This window comes from Dermacentor variabilis, chromosome 2 (assembly GCF_050947875.1).
Source record: "Dermacentor variabilis isolate Ectoservices chromosome 2, ASM5094787v1, whole genome shotgun sequence".
Taxonomy (NCBI): domain Eukaryota; kingdom Metazoa; phylum Arthropoda; class Arachnida; order Ixodida; family Ixodidae; genus Dermacentor; species Dermacentor variabilis.
Window position 1 is genome coordinate 73,833,024 of NC_134569.1, and position 19,300 is coordinate 73,852,323.

General features: G+C 45.0%; 1 protein-coding gene across 1 annotated transcript in view; it reads left to right on the forward strand.

Moving 5' to 3' along the window:
- LOC142572088 (uncharacterized) overlaps nucleotides 1-19,300 on the forward strand; it is a 159,306-nt gene that overhangs the window by 114,321 nt on the left and 25,685 nt on the right. The gene's annotated exons all lie outside the window — the stretch shown is intronic.

The window sequence follows — 19,300 nt, forward strand, 5'->3', positions numbered from 1 at the left end:
CAGCCAAACACTGTGAGGCGGACGCCGCATGTATATATATATATATATATATATATATATATATATATATATATATATATATATATATTGTTCCAACTACATGCACCAAGATTTGAAAATATGCAAATGCCACATCGCTGGGCCGAACCAAGGTAATGCTGTTTACTGTCACTTCGAGATAGTCAGATTATTTATTGCATGCCGCCTAAATACATAATAAGTCTTAGTTAACTGTTCAACTGCTCAATAATAATAATAATAATAATAATATTTGGGGTTTTACGTGCCAAAACCACTTTCTGATTATGAGGCACGCCGTAGTGGAGGACTCCGGAAATTTTGACCACCTGGGGTTCTTTAACGTGCACCTAAATCTAAGCACACGGGTGTTTTCGCATTTCGCCCCCATCGAAATGCGGCCGCCGTGGCCGGGATTCGATCCCGCGACCTCGTGCTCAGCAGCCCAACACCATAGCCACTGAGCAACCACGGCGGGTGTTCAACTGCTCAGGTATTATAGTTAGACGAAAAGGGTAAATGAGAATATTGTAGAGCAACATGAAAAACTCTCGATACAGCTTTCTGTTTCTCAATACGTGCTACATAAAAGTGTTTTTTCCGAGCATGAGAGGTGAAGAGGAGGCGTATGACAATTTTGCGCGAATTTACTCAAAATTGCCACGCGACTGACCGCTCCAGGCACTTTGCGTGTATTCGCGGGCTTCTTTAACGCTCAGAAAAACACCTTTATGTAGGACGTATTGAACAACAGAAAGCTGTATCGGGAGTTTGTGCAACTGGGCGTGCGGCAATTCTCAGCGTTCGCACAATTCTCAGCGTTCGCACGCACAGGCACGCCGCGCTTCTGATCTCGGAGGCCACGCACACGCCGCCAGATGGCGCAGCGTGTATAAAAGAAGCGCGGAGAGAGTAGCCCGGCTCATCGTATGGATGGTATAATGTATAAAATGGTAAAATGGTATCATCGTATAAATGCCCTGCAGCTCATCGTTAAAATGGCCGCTGAATCTATTCGATTTCAGTAAATGCATTAATGCTAGCATTGATTTCCGAGCCAGTGACGGATACGTATAAGGTCCAAGAAAGTTTGCCTCTGCAAATGGTATCTACTCCTTCAGTATGGTCTGGACGTAGTCAGAAGAAGAAAGCGCTGGACATCGCCGCGATTAGAGAAACACATGTTGTCGACCCTCTTCTCTCACCTGTATGCATTGCGCATACATGATTCAGTCAGCTATCGGAATGATAGGAAATGTAAGTGTTCCTCATTCCGCACTGGGGCAACTTAATTGGCGCACTGTTCTTATCGGGTCACTAATTGTTCATCAAAGAAATGGCCGACCAATAAACTGCTAAAAAAAATCACTTTTGTCACTGACTAGTTTCTGCAGACTTACAACATACTCTAATGATATACCGCCTCCCGCATAGGGCTCACGTTTTTCTTGTGGTTGTCAATCGACCGTTTGTCGCGCAACGGTGCCTTAAGTGAATCGTCACTAGAAGAACTCCTGTTAACTCCACGCTAAGAGGCAACACAGTTGCAGCGCTCATGCTCATATGTACAGCCCACTTATCAGACTATTGTGGAAAAGGTGAGTTTTTTGTGGGTTACATATGACGGCTGCCAGAGGCGCCTTTACGTTTTGCACTTCACGCCTACCAGCAGATTCCAAAAATTGCGCTGTTTGTTGGCTTCTTCTGATATGGCTATGACATTATGTTACATTTGGAAAGGCGTGACTATGGTAATGCATATATATAATACCGAACCTCGACCCGTGACTCTACTGCCGTAGTATATCAAATTTCCTCACTCACGGACGTACATGCTTCAATATCAACACTAAATAATTGATTCTCCGCTTGGCAGCCCAGTAATTTGGGCTTGGCGGCCTCAAAGCTGGCACCGATCTCTTGGAACTGCTGCTTCCAGAGGAGCGGATAAACAGACACCAAACTTTTCATCTCAGGATAGGAAGAGGGGGGCGGGGGGAGCAATGTTAGAGAAGTTCACTTTATGATGATGATGATGATGATGATGATTTATTGGCATCCCCTTTGAAGCGGGGTGGTGACAAATAGTCACCTAGCCTGCTTTAGTTTATTAGGTGTGCTATACATGGTTTTCATTCAAGGATATTTATATGCATCTCCTTAATCTATTTTCTCTTCTTCAAAGCTTCTCTACAAAACTTGTACCGCTTCTTATCCCTGTAACGGATCCGGTCGTATGAATATGTCTCCCCCCCCCTCCCCGCTATTTTTTTATTCACCAATAGTTTAAACATCTCTTGCTTATCTCAACTGCTGACCGACTGATGCTTCCGTCCACTTACAATCCAAGTGCTTCCACGCACGAATTGATAGATGGATGGATGCTATGAGCGTCCCCTTTGAAACACGGGTAGCCGAACTCATGCCTATAATTTGTGGCACCAAGTTCTTGTCATTATTTTGCGTAATGTCTTGCGTATACCTTTTTTTTTTACAGCACACACAAAGAATTCCCTGCCTCAACCTTTCTGAACGACTATTCGGAACGCCTCCGTTGTTTGTGGTCTCCCTACTTTTCTGTCAAGAAACCTCCAATCGCCATTCACTAATCTTTATTGTGAACATGTTTACTGCCCCCCCCCCCCTGCTACACCTGAACCCAAGGGCTTCAAGGAGTCTAAACGGGCAACTCGGTAGATGTCTTCACATTCCAATAAAACATGTTTCATAATTTCCCTACCTTCACCACAGCAAGCACATGCTTCTTCTTCCTTGGTTTACCTCGCTTTATAACTACGCCTTCTAAGGCATCCTGATCTCGCTTCGAAAAGTAAAGCGCTTCCCTTTGAGTTATCATAAATTATTTATTTCCTGATTTAATTTTTACATCTTAGGTATAGTTACCCTGAGCAGGTTTCTTTTCCATTGCCACGACCAAGGAGATTGTCTTAGCCTCTCTGACTTTGGGTTTGACGTTCTTCATTATTGTGTTACTTACTACACCGGTCGTATAATTGCTGGTAAGCTTCCTAGTTCGGTTGCTCCGCTGTGAGTCGATATTTTTCCTGCACAGATGCATGAACCCTCTCGCCACCCATTTATTTACTTTCTTTCATATTCCTGAGTCATTCTCCGAAATCTATTTTACTTTGAGCTTCCCTAACTTCAAAACTTGTCCAGCCCATATCACCCTGTACAGCTTCATTTGTAGTCTTCACATGAGCGCCCAATACGAGGCTTTGGCTGCCATCGAATCCTGATTGTACCCCTGATTTCAAGCAAACAATCGCATTTGCAAATGTAAGTCCTGGTACCATTACGCCTTTACACATACCCCGGAGCACCTCGTACCTTTTGTATCCCCATAGCGCTCTGTGTTTCATTATGGCCGCATTTCTCTTGCGCTTTGCTATTATTGAGTTTTCCTGTGTTTCCATGTATATATATCGCCTACGTTGATCTGTATGCAAAGGTATTCTTCTACCCGAGGTATTTCATGGCCCTGTCTGTTCACTGTATTCATTGAATACCATAAAACATGATTTTGTAACGCTAAATTGTAACGATATATTGTAACCCTAAATTGTCACCTTCCTGACCACAGATCAAAGCCAGTCGTTGCACTTCGCTTTGCCTGTTAGCAAGCAAGACAATCATGTCCACATGAAACAAACATGGAATCTGCTGCTCTATAGTGCCCGCCTGTTTTTATGAGAGATTAAACGCCGATTCTTCAACTTCATTCAACTTCATTCTTAAAACTCTATTCTTCAAATTGAAATTCAAGTTTTTCGACCCTTTTGCGCGGCAGCTTCCAGAACTAGAAGCTGTTGAGTCTTCAAGATCTGCAAGGCCTGCAAGTCTTGCAGTTTTACCTTACTGGCTCTTGCCACTAACGAAGAATGGGAAAAACTGAGGAAGCAGAATCATCAGCAGCGGGCCTCCTTAGGTATGCATGGCAGCATGCAGAGCCATCTTGAGACTTCTGTTACGAGAACGAAACCAGCTGCGGGCGGTCGTGTTTCGGGCATCTGAACGAAGGGGAGGGTCGTACAGCGAAAGCGATCGTGGCGCGCGGTGTTTACGCGCTCTTCGCTCACTGCCTAACCACTGCGGACAGGGAACGTTTCGAGCTACAACATTTGGCACGAAAGATGTTTTGTTGGGACGTACCCGAGCTCGCAAATATAAGCGCGGGTTCCTTGCGGAGGCCCTTCCGACCGAGGAGACGCACGAAGTGCTTGCAGTTCTCAACCAGGCTTTTACTTACCGGACTTCTTTTAATGTCTCTGGGCAACTTTGCGTCCGGCTGCGGCAGAAAACGACGCCTGCCATGTGCACGTTAGCTCATGGGTCACCGTACGAGTGAGTCCGGCTGTTTACACCGAACATTACTAGCATATTCATTTTTGAATAATTAGTTCCGCCTATTTATATTAGTACATTTTGTGTCATACCTTCGCGCGCCCACTGTCGTGAACGCAATTGTTGCTTAGTCCCCGGCTAAGTCGCTCGTTGTTGCCTTCCCAAGCGGTGCGCGGCGAAGAAATTCAATTGTGAAGATGGCCACGTGACGATCTTTATAATCTTTGTTACATTTGTTTGTGTTTGTGCTTCCAAATGGTACTTAAAGTTCCTGTTGAACTTGTTCGCCATATATGCTAGCATCGCCGAATGGCTTCGTACTTAAAAAAAAAAAAAAGATGTTTTTTTCTTTTAACGTACTTCCCCTGTAGAGGTCGCAAGGTAGTGGTGCATTAAAAAAAAGTGTTTTGGGGGGATTTTGTGATGGAATATAAATTATCTGATCGGGCAATCATGGACAAATAGAGAACGATATGTTTAATTAACTATCTCCTGCCATCTCCCTTATTACTGCTATGAAGTTGGCTACGGCTCTGCGTCGCTTCTTTTACAGAAAGTGGAGAACATACTGACACATTTAAATGACCGAGATTTGTCGCTAAATACAGTTACTTATTGCTTAAGTCAGCGGGAAAATGCCAGCAAATATAGCCGGCATAGTGGGACTACATAGAAATAGACCAAAGGAGAGCTGGACTCTCCTGGTTTACCCCGTCGCCTAAGCTTGCCTTGCGGTGATTTGATAACATATGAAAACAACTAAAACTATTCAATAGGCTTTTGGCATTCCCAGCGCTGATTTTCTACAGTCAGTCATCGGTAATTAGATAGATGACGAACATTTAAGCAAATCACTTCATGGATCGTATATATCCCAGCCGATGAGAGTGGATTTCAATACAATCAACCCCCTATTCGCCACGGTTTAGTGTCGAGTGAGAACAGCTGGCTTTGCAGTGCTCTTAGAGGGAGATAAGAGAGATGGGAAAGGCAGGGAGATTAACCGGAAGATAGATATCCAGTTTGCTACCCAGGACTGGGGAAGGGGCAAGGGTAGACAGAAATATCTTTAAAAAAGACGCACATATGAAAAAGTGAGAGAGAGGCAAAAAAAAAAAAAAAGAAATACGCACGCACACAGTGCTCTGTGTTTGTCATGAAGCTTCCATCTTTTTTGGGCAAAACGTCGAGCGCACAGCAATACGAATTGTATGTATACACTATCAGCACACGCCGGACGTGCAAGAATAGGAACTTACTCGCTGTATTGAAAAGGAAATTATTCACGTAGGCTACAACAATGAGAAAACGTTGAAACAAAGCCTCCATGCTCTTTAAAACGAGCACACGTACACCGATGGAAAAGGGAGAGAGAGAGTGTGTGTTTAAATGAGTCAAGCAAATCAGTTCTGCGGAAACCCGCAATAGTTGGCGGAAGGACTGTCAGGAATGAGGATAGATTGTCATGCACCTTCTTTGTAGCTTTGTGCAAATCTCGGTAAGATTTAAGGGTCAAGCCATTTTATTTATTTATTTATTTATTTATTTATTTATTTATTTAGTTTGCTGTCATAATGAAGTAATCTTTGCAACCATTAACTAGAGAGAACACCCACGTTCACGCATAAAAGGTCAACTTCAATCAACGAAATCAATTTTGTTTTCCAGTATACATGTCGGAAGGTCATTTTGGGCTAAATGCTAGGTAAGTAGCTGGACGTGTCCCAAAAGACCTTACAAGTCAAGAACAATACAAAATAATTGTGTGTTTAATTCTAACAGCAGAATATAGCCATAGCTAAAGGCAAGTGAGCGCCCGAAATTCCTGAAAATATGAACGCAGATTAAAAAGAATGAATGAGACATTTTATCGTTGTTCTCCGCCAGAGACAACGTGGCAACATAAAATGATGTTATTAATAGTTGAAATGCAGACCTAAACAGAGAACAGTAGAACTAAGTTCGATGTTATATACAGCTTGGCAAAAACAGGAAAGGAACATCAATGATAAGTCAAGCGAAATTGGCAATTGAGCATTCATTTCTACTGTTATACAATGCATTTACAAGAAGATGAGCGGGGCGCGTCAGAGATTAACGAAGTATGACCGTAACTGCTTTCTATTGCAGTGGTTGTCGTCACTCTGTTTAAATGGATCAAAGGGGAGGTCGTGTGTTAGCGACTGACAGTCGGAACATGGTCGGAAGTACGGAATTAGCCATGTATCAATAATAATTGCATTCGCAATTAGCTGGGATCACTATAAAAAAAGCTGTATGCATTGTAAGATTTCTTACGTATGAAGAGAAAATTTTAATAGCACAGAGTAAACAAAACGTATATAACCGTTCAATTCAAATAATATTATATTTTTTAAAGGCAACTCTTGTGCTTCAATACATGTCCTTTCCTACGTAGCGAACTACCTTCTGGTGCAAAATAATAAGTTCGTTTATGTTATGATAGCAGTGCACCATACTAAGGCACAGTAATACAAGTGTGAGTTAAATAATACATTATAAATTTGTAGTTTAGCCGCTAGCGAAAGCGTAGTGTAGCATCGTGATACCGGCTCAGTCAGAGAGTAAAGCTTCTTGCAGAGGTAACTGACACGTGCGTCCCAAGTCAGGGGGAAAATGAAACATAAGGCAATAATTTTATGATATATCAACAACCTCTTTTTCTTGGCCTTCAAACGTGAAAGTGATGTTTAATCGAACTAACTTGTTCCTGGAACGAAATATATAATCTTTGTCTTGAGCGTATTAATTGTAATTTGATTTGCCTTAGACCATCCAGACAGTCTGGCAAGAAGTTCATAATATTCTAATGATATGCGGTTTGCATCGTCGGCAGAAAATAAGACAGTGCTGTCATAAGCATATATTATAATTTACTCATTAGTGGGAATATTAAACTACATTATTAAGGAATATATAGTACACAAAAATGCACCTAGCCCACTACCTTGCGGTACGCCAAATCTGTTTATTAAGAAGGATGACATGCGACAACTTAAATGCTCAACCTGGAATCTGTCATTCAGATAACATTTAAGCAAAGGTAAACAACCGTCAGGTTTTCCATAAGACTCCAATTTATACGGTAATATAATGTGATTATGACAGTCAAATGCCTTGCTGAAATCAAGAACAGTGCAAGCGTAAGTATATTCTCTATGTTCTGTGCCATGTATTCTTCTATTGAAAGCAAGGCTTTCAATAGATCGTTTCTAAATCCATACTGACCAATTGTTCTGACATCAACGCAGCTTTAAAAAATTCGAACAGTTGACAGTATATAATCTTTTCAAGTCCTTGTGAAAACACTGGTAATACTGAAATTGGCCTGTAATTATTGGGCGAAGTATGACTGCCACCCTAACGACTGCTGAAAATCTGGCGTACTTCATTGCTTGCTGCTTTGTAGCGCATTAAAACTGTTCAGTATGCATCACTTAGTATGCATCACTCAGTATGCATGTTTTTCCCTAGGCTGAAAGAAAATACTATCTTTGATTATATTTTTACATACAGTTGTACTGGCTGTCACTTGGAGAGAACAAAAAGGGATGCCTGCACTAACGAAGTGTACCATAAATTGATTTAAAGTTTATTGCTGCTTCATTTATTACGATTAGGCAATATGCTATTTGGGAGGCTCATTTTGTTTTGACGGCTTAAAACGTTGTTATTTTTCATGCCATATCAGGGCGATGTCGAGTAGCGGTTGAGAAAAGCTTCTCATGGAAAGTTTCTCAGACGCCCGTTTCGCACGCTTAAGTTCAGCATTTATTCGCTTCCTATAAACTCAAAATTTTTTCAATTCCAATTTAGAGCGTGTGGGTAGAAATGTGTGATACTTGTAATTTTCACGTTTGATAATTGTCAAGTACTCCTTTGTAATCCATGTCTTTCTTGCTTCTTTTGATAGCCCATTTTTTTAAGAGGGATGTAATTGGCATAAATATTAACAAAAAGTTTCATCAATTCATTATATGCCTCATTCACATCACTCTTATTTAAGAAAGGAGATCAATCATGCTGCGTTAACTTTTGTTTGAAAGCATCAAGCTTTTGTTTCTGTTATAATAAGGATAATAGTTCTGTTTTTATCGAATTTGCCTTTCCTGTTTTCTTACCTTGCTGTCGTCCACCTTGACAAAATATTTCTTATAGAAGTAAATGAGTTCCTTGTTAATTAAGCAAGTATCTTCTCCTTTCAGAAACGAATAATCAGCATGGAAAGGAGGATGTTGGCAAAAGCCTGGACTTGGGCTCTTGGAATGCTTTTCTGCGCTTTGATAGCCTGTGCTGAAAGAACGTGCCTCGTTTCTATGAGAAACTCTGTGCGGCCACAAGACGAGACAAACAGAAGTGAGAAAGGATCTCGAGAACTACTTGAGTGCACTAAAGAGCGGGCGACGTGTTTCAGTGAGGTTTGCCGAGGGATCTATTCGGAGACGTGTCTATGCAGACTTAGCTGCAGCGGCATGAACAGCTCGTGTTTCGGTACCGACTTCAGCGAGGCACTGATTGAGCACAACCGAGCCTCAGCACTGCACGTGCCACGTGTGTCATGCGTGGCGGCCGATCTTCGCCGCACAGGCATTTTGCGCACGTATGCTGCAGTTTCGAGCTGCAGCGATGACTGGCCGCAAGACGATGCCAGGCGCTACTGTGAAGCCGACGACGCGGCAAGCAATTCGACCAGCACCGAAAATTTCGAGCTTGTCACGAGTAAGGATTCGGACGTAACGTACAAAAACAGGCAGTGTGCCGTTTGTAACCGTGACACGAAAACTTTGATCGATTGGAAACGCGTGTATTCGGAGAGGAAATCACTTCAGTTTAACTCGCTTTACGCGGCTTACTCTAAATTCACACCGCCCCACTGCAGTTCGGCGAACCTTACTGACGCAAGAGCGAAGTGGAATGCGGGAACCACCAAGTTCGTGTGTCGGGTCTTCGAACGGCCGCATAATTCGACTTCAGACGAAACACGGATGGCCACAACCGAGAAGTACTGTGACATATGCCTTTACACCATCTTTTCGAACGTCAAATGTCGTTCTTCGACGGAAAGCACGGTCGTTGGGGAGGGTGATCGAGTGGTTGCGCTTTCGATTTTCAAAAATAATTCATATGCAACTGCATACCGGGTGCTTAGAAAATTTTCTGCATATACTGACGGCGTCGCAGGGGCTACATCAGTTGTATTTCTTCTTCTTAAAATACTTGTGTACGCTCTCGACAGATCGCCGCGGTGTTTCATATCCCGGTGTACCCTGTGCTACGCGTTAACATTACTGGCAGGCCACGTCATAGGATATGCCTTCTTGTATTTATTTAACGACGTAAGCTTTATAGCCCACGAGATGTCATTTTTGCTTGTGCTGTACTTTACGCAGTCCTCTTTCCTTTGGACTTTGGTTGTATCGTTCGACTTATGGAGGGCGTTAACCGCATCGAAGCGGGCGTCGAGACGCAGTAAAACGTTGGTCATTTATGGCGCTTTCGCTTGGAGCACACCTGTCGTGCTATTTGCCTTGTCATACCTCTCACAGTGCGGATCTGGTAACATCACCTTCTTTAAATTTATGGAGGGCCAACCGCTTCACGTGACTACAGTTGTAACACCGATAGTAGCTTTCATGGCAGAGCTGTGTTTTTACGCGCACGTAGTTGTGCATGTCAGAAAGTGCAGGGAGGCGTCGAACGAAGTAGAGGTACAACAGACAACCGGAAGCCCGTCCCGGCTTTTTTTGTTTGTCAAACTGGCGTTTGTCATGTGTGCCACCGGTCTGTTTCGTGTCGTACTTTCACTGCCGTTCTTTGCGCCAGGCATAAAAAGGGATGCGTTGGCAATGCTAGCCTACAAGTCGGCGTATATATTAAGTGAATTGCTCGGAGGCCTTCCGGGAGCCTACGTGTTTTTCGCATTCAACGACCATGTAAGACTGTGGAGAATAATTTCCAGCGCGTGGAACCAAAGTTCGTGTTGTTGGCACTGCAAGTCGTGTCGCTCTTCCCTGAGGGGCTGGTGCGACAACGACATCGTAGAGTTCAAGATTGCTAGTTTTTACGTGCGGTGTGATCCTGGAAATGGGATACAAGCCTAAAGCCCGTGATGATCCCTGCCTAAAGTAAACAAAACAAATCTGCATATGCAATCAGAACCTAGATAACGCCATGTAAAAGTCCAAAGTACAGACGGCAGAGACTGCGCTGGACACACGTCGTCTTTACTTGGTCCCCTTTGAAGCGCTGTTCGATTAGCTTCTAAGAATACACCAACCAGCCCAGTTCAGCACACTCTAACAGGGCAGTGAATAGTTGCAAAAGGGAGAGGCCGTGGAAAGGCAGGGAGGCGAGATAGAGGCACGTCCCGTTTTCTGCCCTATGAAGGAAAAGGGGGTTGAAGACTAAAAGTAAGAAAGGAGAGAAAACACTAAGTGCCCTGCTGCACAGATGCGCATCGAAAGTATAATTGCTCAGTGAGCTCTGTCAACTTCAGGAACTGCGGTATTAGGGCACGTGTCGCCTTCTGGGCCTGCGAGGAACGCGGCCACCGACCAGGTACTTTTGTCGCTATGAATGATCTTGAGTTCAGGCGATCTAACATGGGCGGAGTCGAAGGCACTGGTAACCATAGCGGGGACAGCTGCAGAGGAGATGTTCCGTAGACTGTTCAAACCTGCGATGGAATGTGCACCCTGTGCCCAATGCAGGGAGGCGGGCCGCGAGAGCTAGGGCTTTGCTGCAAGAGGCAAAGGATCGGGAGGAGAAGTCTGCGTTTGTTGACGCGGCATGGATTAATGGGTACTATGCTTATTCAATGGTGGTGGTAGATGGCAAAGAAAGCGTTCGAAATGCCGCTTCCTTTTGTACGAAAGATCCGGGCGTCGCTGAGCAGGTGGTCATTGCTCTAGCACTAATTGATTCAAGAAGAGTTTTGGTGTTTAGTGACTCGCCATCTGCGATTAAAGCATTCTCGAGGGGACTTATTGCGGAACCGGCTAACAGGCTGCTGCAGGGTTGGGATATCGCTTCGCATACAGTTACTTGGTTCCCGGCGCACATGGAGACAGTGGAGGGAGCCCCGTGTAACCTCAACGAGGTGGCGCACAGGGAGGCACAAGGATTACTGTGCCGTGTACTCCCTGAAGGGGCTGGATCTCCCACTCCTCAGTACAGGGACCAACTGTTAGCCTACAAAAACTATTACTTAGGGCGCAGGGCATTCCCACTGCCACATTCAAAATTATATAGGCCACAGGCGGTTACATTAAGGCTTCTGCAGATACGAACGTACCCTAACCCGGTCATCATGAATAAAATTAATCCGGACTGCGGGGTTTCAGTCTATTGTAGTAAGTGTGAAAGTTTTTTCGACGTTACGTATGGCCGGTGATGGTTCTCAAGGTGAACAGTGGTGGCAGCGGATGCTGCACAGTGAAGTGTCGGCGGACCAACTCAGGGCTATCCAGAGGGCTGTTTGATGGCAAAGGGGCTCGGCCTCTCGGTCCCTACCTGGGAGCGGCCCGCATCAGGCCCAGACTAATCCCTCAGGACCTAAATAAAGTTCTTCGTACCATACCATACCCCCACTTCACCTGTCTGTCATGCAATTTAACGAAAACCGCGATAGCTACCAATCTGACAGGACGTGTACACACTGATTATGCATGATTCGGCCGAACAAAAGAAAAATAATTATTTCTGGTTCGATGCCTTTTCGCCATTAAGCCGCTGCTATCGGTCAAAAGGTTTCAGGCTGCACACTTCACGTGTCCGTCACTCGACGTCACAAACCCGCGAAAACTTATTGCTTCAAGGTGACGTGGGTCCCTGTAACGTAAAACTATTCCAATATGTTTTTATTCCAATCTCCTGACGCCAAAATTTGCGTAGCCGCCGACGCAGCATAGGGCGGTGTATCGCAGAGTTGTCTGAACAGACCAATCAAACGCTCTCCTCGTTCTTAGAAGGTCAGTTTTGTTTGCTTGAAAAACGAATAACATTGCCTGCATTGAGCGGTTTATTCGTTTCTAATTCGGCTGCCAGGAGGCGAGGAGCACGCTCCAGTGGAGAGGGTTTCGAAGGGGCCGAGCCAGTGCACTGAAAATCGATAACCAGATGAAGAGGGCGGTACCGGCGTCTGCGATTGGCCCGCTTTCCTTTACTTAGCTTGCCCTCTTCACTTGAATGTGCTCCTTGCCTTTTGTCAGCCAATTTTGTCAGCCAATACCCATTAGTATATACCCAGCGGCCCACGATTGATCGGGGGGGAGGGGGGGGACGGACCCAAATATGAGAAATATAAGGCAACGACATCTTCGCTTTATGGAGAAAAAAAGGTACGGGGGGGCATAGGGGGAAAGGATTAGTTTTTGAGCTGAGAAGGGGGGAGGGGTGTGGCCCGACCAGCTTTCCGAACTCCATATATATATATATATATATATATATATATATATATATATATATATATATATATATATATATATATATATATATAACCTTTAATAACAGTTGCTGCACTTGAAGAAACTTCCTGTGACCTCGAAGAATCGATCACTGAAGTGACGGCCTTGTATGAGTATATACTAGACATCATAGTAAGAGGCAGTTCATTTGCCCAGCCTGAGTCTCCTCGCACCACCAAGAATGTGGCGTCTCGAGGTGGTGTAATTTTCGTTCGTGTAATTGTAATACGCTGCGCTATTGCCAATACGGCTTCGCCATTCCGGAGAAACAGCATCTCTCTCTCTCTCTCTCTCTCTCTCTCTGTCCAAATATAAGCGCTGCTCCATATGGCTGCTGTTGATTCTGATTTCGAGTGAACCCGGCTTGGCCTCATCTCGGCTTCGGCTACTGAGTGAATTATATAGGGTGTTCCACCTATCATGCACCAAGACTTAAAGAAAGAGCAATTGCACTACTTGAAGAAAACCTAGTGCATATTGTTTCCAGTACAGTGTAGTAGCCACCAGTAATTTTTTCGTCACTGAGCTTTATAAAGGTAACTATAATTAATTATCTATCTAACTCGACAAGTACTATCGTAATTATCAAAGTGTCAATGAGCCATTCGCGGTCATCCCCAAAGGACATCTAGCTGCGGTGTTTTCAGCGACGTACTAACTGCGCTGAATTTTTTCCGACTGGTAAAGAAACCCCACGAGAAATAAAAAATATCGCGTGAATGCGCTCCCATGTGCACCCGCTTCATAAAGCAGCGCCCTCATATAAGCTGATTGAAAGCAACTACTTTGCCTGTCGCTAATCTTAAAAGACAGCGCATCACCTTGATAATGGCACGGAAGGAGCACCAACAGCAGGTTTCGTGACATCGCAGCTATTCCTTCCTCTCATTTTTACGTCACACTTAATATCCGTCTCTCAAGGCCGACTGATTACGTTGATAACGAAAGACCCTTGATAACGCAACCGAAGTGGCGCTCTGACGACTCACAAAGCGTGAAAAGCAATAGAATGGGCATAAAATGCTTAGAAATTCCAGCTTTGCTCGCACCGCATCGAAAGAGTGCGCGTGCAGCTATATTTCGTGCCAGAAACTTGCTTCATGCAGACCAAAGCCAAATTAAAGCGACGGTTTTATTTTTCATTAGAGTGTATACGTGGTGCAAAAACAGGTTCGTGGCGAAAAATGAAAGCGAAATAAACAGACCGGGAAGCGACTCACGTGTATAGAAAAGGCAAAATGATGCGTTCAAGAAAGTAAATGCAACACTTGTAAATGAGCCAAATTGGCAATATGAAAAAAAAAAACGAAAAATAAATCAACGCAGAATCTTCTCTGGGATTTATCTGAATGATGCGTAAGCATTTCGTACTATAGGTTTCGTGGTGGTGTGCTCGTGTGTTTCGTATAATTGCGAGAACGGACCGCGAACGAACCGTGAAACGGAGAAGCGCGGTTGCAACACCGAACTGCTAAGGGAGACCTGCACGAGGCGACGTAGAAGAGGCGAGTGGAAGCGATGTTCACTGGTGTTACAGATAGTCCGCAGCAGATGTGGACGTGGAATGAAGTGACCAGGAAGATGTAGCAAATGGAGGAAATATATGCAAGATTTATTAGGTATACACTGAAGCGTGAGCAACCGTGCTCAGGCGGCGGCTACGTCTGGCGCGGCGGCGCGGCCCGTATCTTGAAGGCGACCTGCGAAAGCCGCAGAGTGCGCCATGTGTTGAGAGCTTCGTGAGCGCTGTGCTTTCGCCGCTTCGTTGGCGTTGAAGCGAGAGGCAGCGCGCAGGTCAATTCGCTCGCTGCCGCGGGTGCTGTGTTGAAAGCGATCGTCTAACGGGACAGACGTATAGGGACGATTTCTCCATTGGCTAAGGATAGAAATGCTTACGAATTTAAAACCATCTGATTTCCGTCTGCCCTTATTATCCATGAATCCGTAAGCGCCTTTGAACGCCAGCTGCCGCCTAAGGGACGTGTTCGAATAGGTCTGTTTCTGCAGCTATAGCAATACTGAGTCCGCTTTATCCCATCTTCTGCAGCTTTCTTGATGACCGACGCTGAAATTGTACGGCAGACATCCGTTATCATTTGCCTTGAGCTCATCTCACGTGCGTCTCGATCATGTAAACACGATCTTTCACATAACCCCAAAGAAAGCAAACGAGCGGAGAGAGGTCAGCCACCTTGCCGGCCAATCTCCAGGCCCGTGCCTTCCAATCTTATGCGCATGAAAACTCGCATCCAGCCAGTTTCGTACTCGGCTGCTGCTGTGTGCCGGTGTCCCATCTTGCTGATAACACAGAAATGAAAGACATGACGGGGGGACTTCGCTGAGAAACTGATCCGCTACTCCTTCAGGGATTTCGTCCACGTAACGCTGTCCAGTCATTGTGTGATGCAAGAAGATGGGACCGATTACAGCACCGGCGTAAATTCCGAACCACACATTGAACGACCCCTGGTACTGATGCCGTGTGTTCTTTATCCAGTCTAGATTGGAGTAACTTCAATTGTGTGCATTATGTAAATTTACCTGCCTGTTTCTGCAAAATTTGGCGTCACTTACATGTTCACATTATCTTGCTCAAGAAGTCCGGTGACTCATCGGCTTTTGTGAGGACCCAGTTATAGAAATATAGACGATTCTGCAGATCTCTATCTTCCAAGCATTGGTGCAGGTTAAGATGGTACAGGTGAAAGGCCGAGTCATTTAGAAACCTCCAAACTGATAACTTGGAAATTGGTACCTGGGCGGCCACGTCCCGCACGCTGGCATGAGGATTTGGGGCCATAAATGCTAGAACACCCGTGCGTGGGCTCGGACTGAAAGATTAAGTGCTTCGCCGCTGTTTCTAGAAGCTGTCGGTTTGTCTCAGGTTTTCATAATTTCTGTGATAGTCGACTGATATACAGGGTGTTTCACGTAACTTGTGCCAAGGACTTAAAAAAAATGTGGTTAGCCGCAGCTGAATGAAATCTATGGCATATGGTTTGCCGTCATGTGGTGCTCCGAGTATTTTTTAAATTACGCTTAATTATTTCATTAACAAAGATGAATTATGCAAAATTATTAATATTCTCTTTAGGGCAAAGCGAGTTTCGTTGTGTTGTAGTGGGGGTTCAGAAACGACCGACCCAATTTTTTCTGGCAATGATGCATGCTACATGGTTATTTCTTGTTCGGTGTTTAAAGAAAGCCCGCGAAATATGAAACAAAACCACGCGAATGCGTTCGTGCGCTATCGTACTGCAACGTTCTCAACCGCGGTTCGTGCGAAAGAACCGTGCGCGCGGACCGTGGCGAAGTGAACGGCCGCGGCTCTAGGCAGCGGCTTCACAGTGCGTCAGCATCTTTCGCGGTGGCACACGAAATGAAAGCGCCGTCGTCCCTTATAAGCGGTAGGCTCGACGCACGGTTGAGAGCGCTGCAATACCGTAGCGCACGAGCGCAGTCACGTGGTTTTATTTCCTATTTCGCGGGCTTTCTTTAAACGCTGAAAAAGATCGCCACGCAGCATGTACCTTGCCACAAAAAATTGTATCGGTCGTTTCTGAACCCCCTATACAGCACAATAAAACGCACATGACCCTAAAGTAAATATTAAAAACATTGCATAATTAATCTTAGTTAATTAACTAATTAAGCTGAATGAAAAATATACTCAAAGGAGAGCCACATGACGACAAACCATATGCCAATAGTTTTATCCAACTGGGGCTAACCACATTTCCTTTAATCGTTAGCAAAAGTTACGTGAAACAACCTGTGTATTTGTGGCCTCTTGCTTGTTGCCATTTGCAGCTCCCAAGGCAAGGGTCATGTTTTTCTTCTGCTCATTAGAGAAACACATGGCGATTGGGTCGAAACAAAACGCACCTTTAAAACTTTGCACTGAATTTGTAGATTCGTCCTTGTGGTGGTAGGTTTTGTAGCAAAAAAAAGAAAGATAAAAACCCAACCGTGCACTTCATCTACGCTAAGACAACATCTATCACGGCTTGTTTCCAACTAACACCAAACGCGACATGTTAATTCAGCCGGGGCGTGGCAGGTAAGGAACTAGCTCGAGCACGATGTTTTTCTTTATTTCCTTTCTTTCGTTCTGGCTAGCTCAGAGGGAGCTTGTTCGAGGGCGCTGCTTTGTGATGCGGGTGGGAGCGCGGTCACGTGGTATTTTTCATATTTCGCTGGGTTTACTTATTAGGCAAAAAAAATTTGTACGCAATTAGTACGTCGCTGAAAATACCGCAGTTAGATGTCCCTTGGCTGTGCTTACAAATGAGTCTTTGACACTTTGATAATTAAGGTAGGGGGTCTCGAGTTAGATAAATAATTGCAATTACCTAATTAAATCTCAGTAATGAAGGCATTACTGGAAGCTACTCCATTGAACCGGAAACAATATCCACTAGGTTTTCTTCGAGTAAAGCAATTGCTCTTCTTCTTTTTAAATCTGGGTGCATGCATGATAGTAAATTTTGACACCCTATACATATTTAAGACCTCTGCGTGCAAGTGGCGATGTTTCCATCCCTAATAAATGTTGTAAGTTACTAGAGGAGTTTCTTTTTTCTTGAGTCGTTAGCATTGATTACTGAAAAGAGAAGCAACACTGAGACACGTATTATTCACGTGCATTTCAGACGCCGTTGATAAAGGTCTCTACCGAAGGGGTCACTGAAGTCTTCAAGTTTCTTGCAGGGTCAAAAAAGTGCGCAAGGCGATTTGAAGCGAGGTGAACTTACAGCAACGCATTCATTCTCTAGGCATAAGCTACCTTTACCTCTAGAAATAATTTTTAATTGGCTGCCTCTTTTATTTCAAAAATAGAATAAACTTTGTCCTGTGTGTATGTTTAAATATACTGTGCATGTGCATGGTGTTTAGAGTGGAAAGTTAAAATAATGTTGAAGGGAGAAAATACGGATGAGGCAGCTGCTGCTAGTGCTTCTAATGCGCTTGTCCTCCTACTGTCAGGATTTGCAGAAATAAAGCGAAAGTATGAATTAAAAGCCGTGCATGTCTGCAGCAATAATTATGTAATAAGCTATTAGCCAGAATAAAATTTTAAGGGAGAAGGTCTAGGCAACCCAAAAGAAAGCTCATGTGATGTGGGTGACAAAACTCTTTTAATGACATTTTAAGTGTGTGTGTGTAGGGGAGGGGGCTTTGGTATCGCAGTTGGGGAGCTATGCCCTCTCCGGAATGTCAACCCCTTCCAGTAGTCGGCGGCTATGCACAGGGAGGGGGGGAGGGACGTGAAAGAATATGACATTAAAGTGAAAGACGCTAACCACTAAAGATTGTGGCAGAAGCCACCTGACGATGACTGCCAGCGGTGCATAGCGACACAAAAATGTATTGCCACCGCCAACGCGGGCCATGACACGGGCCATGTGAGGCATGTTCTGCAGCGGGACTCCTCTTTTGCGCGTCCTTAAGAACACTTGGCGCCATCTAGCGCCGCCACCGCGAAGCCGGTGCGGAACCTGAGAAATGCATGGTGCGCTGAGAAACATGCGAGTGATGAAAACGCGCTGGTGCGTGCGAACACCGAAAAACTTGTCACGCGGCAACCTTGCTGTGTGGTTTACCCAGTTTGAAACTAATTTAGACCTCCGGCACATCACCGCTCAATAAAACAAAGTACCTGCTTGTGCTCTCGGCCCTCTCGCACGAAGTCGCTGGCGAGTTCAGCGACGTTATCAGCTGCTGCCCCTCCAGACACACCGTACGACCATTTCAAGGCGGTTGTGCTCGCACTCAGGACTCCTTCTGAGCACAGGCGCCTTCAGAGGCTGCGCAAGATGGACGAACCCGGCGACAGGCGTCCGTCACAGCTGTTTCGTGACATGGGGCAATTCCTGAATGGCTGCGGGTAGGACAGGGACAGCACAATTCCTCGCGAGTTGTTTCTGCACAACTTGCCGCAAAATGTCGGCGTGGCATTTGTGCTGGAATGTATTTCCCTGCGGCTGAAACCACGCTCCCGCAGGGCGCGCCGAGTCATTGTGCCTGACGCATGTATGGAACCACGTGTCGCTGACGTCACGCTGGTTCTACTTAAAGGAAAGCTGAAGAGTCTGTCGAATTCAATAAGACGCTCATATACGGATGCGGGAACCTTATAAACCATGTAGGTAAAATTTGGGGGTTCTTTTTCAATTAGGAGCGACGTAATCGTCGGTTAAAATTGCGCTGTAGCTCCGCCCCCCGTCGAATGCCGCGCGCTGCTGCTGACGCTGACGATGCGAGCGGAGACCGGAACGCGGTATTGTGACGTCAACTCTAGTGTTTTGTTCCTTCGCAGCCTGCGCGACCGTGCCTGACCGTGCTTGTTTCTGCGTGCGTGCCATCGTAATCTGCTTCGATCGACCCTGCATTCCTTTGTTGGTGCGTCTGCGTGTATGTAGAGTGGTAGT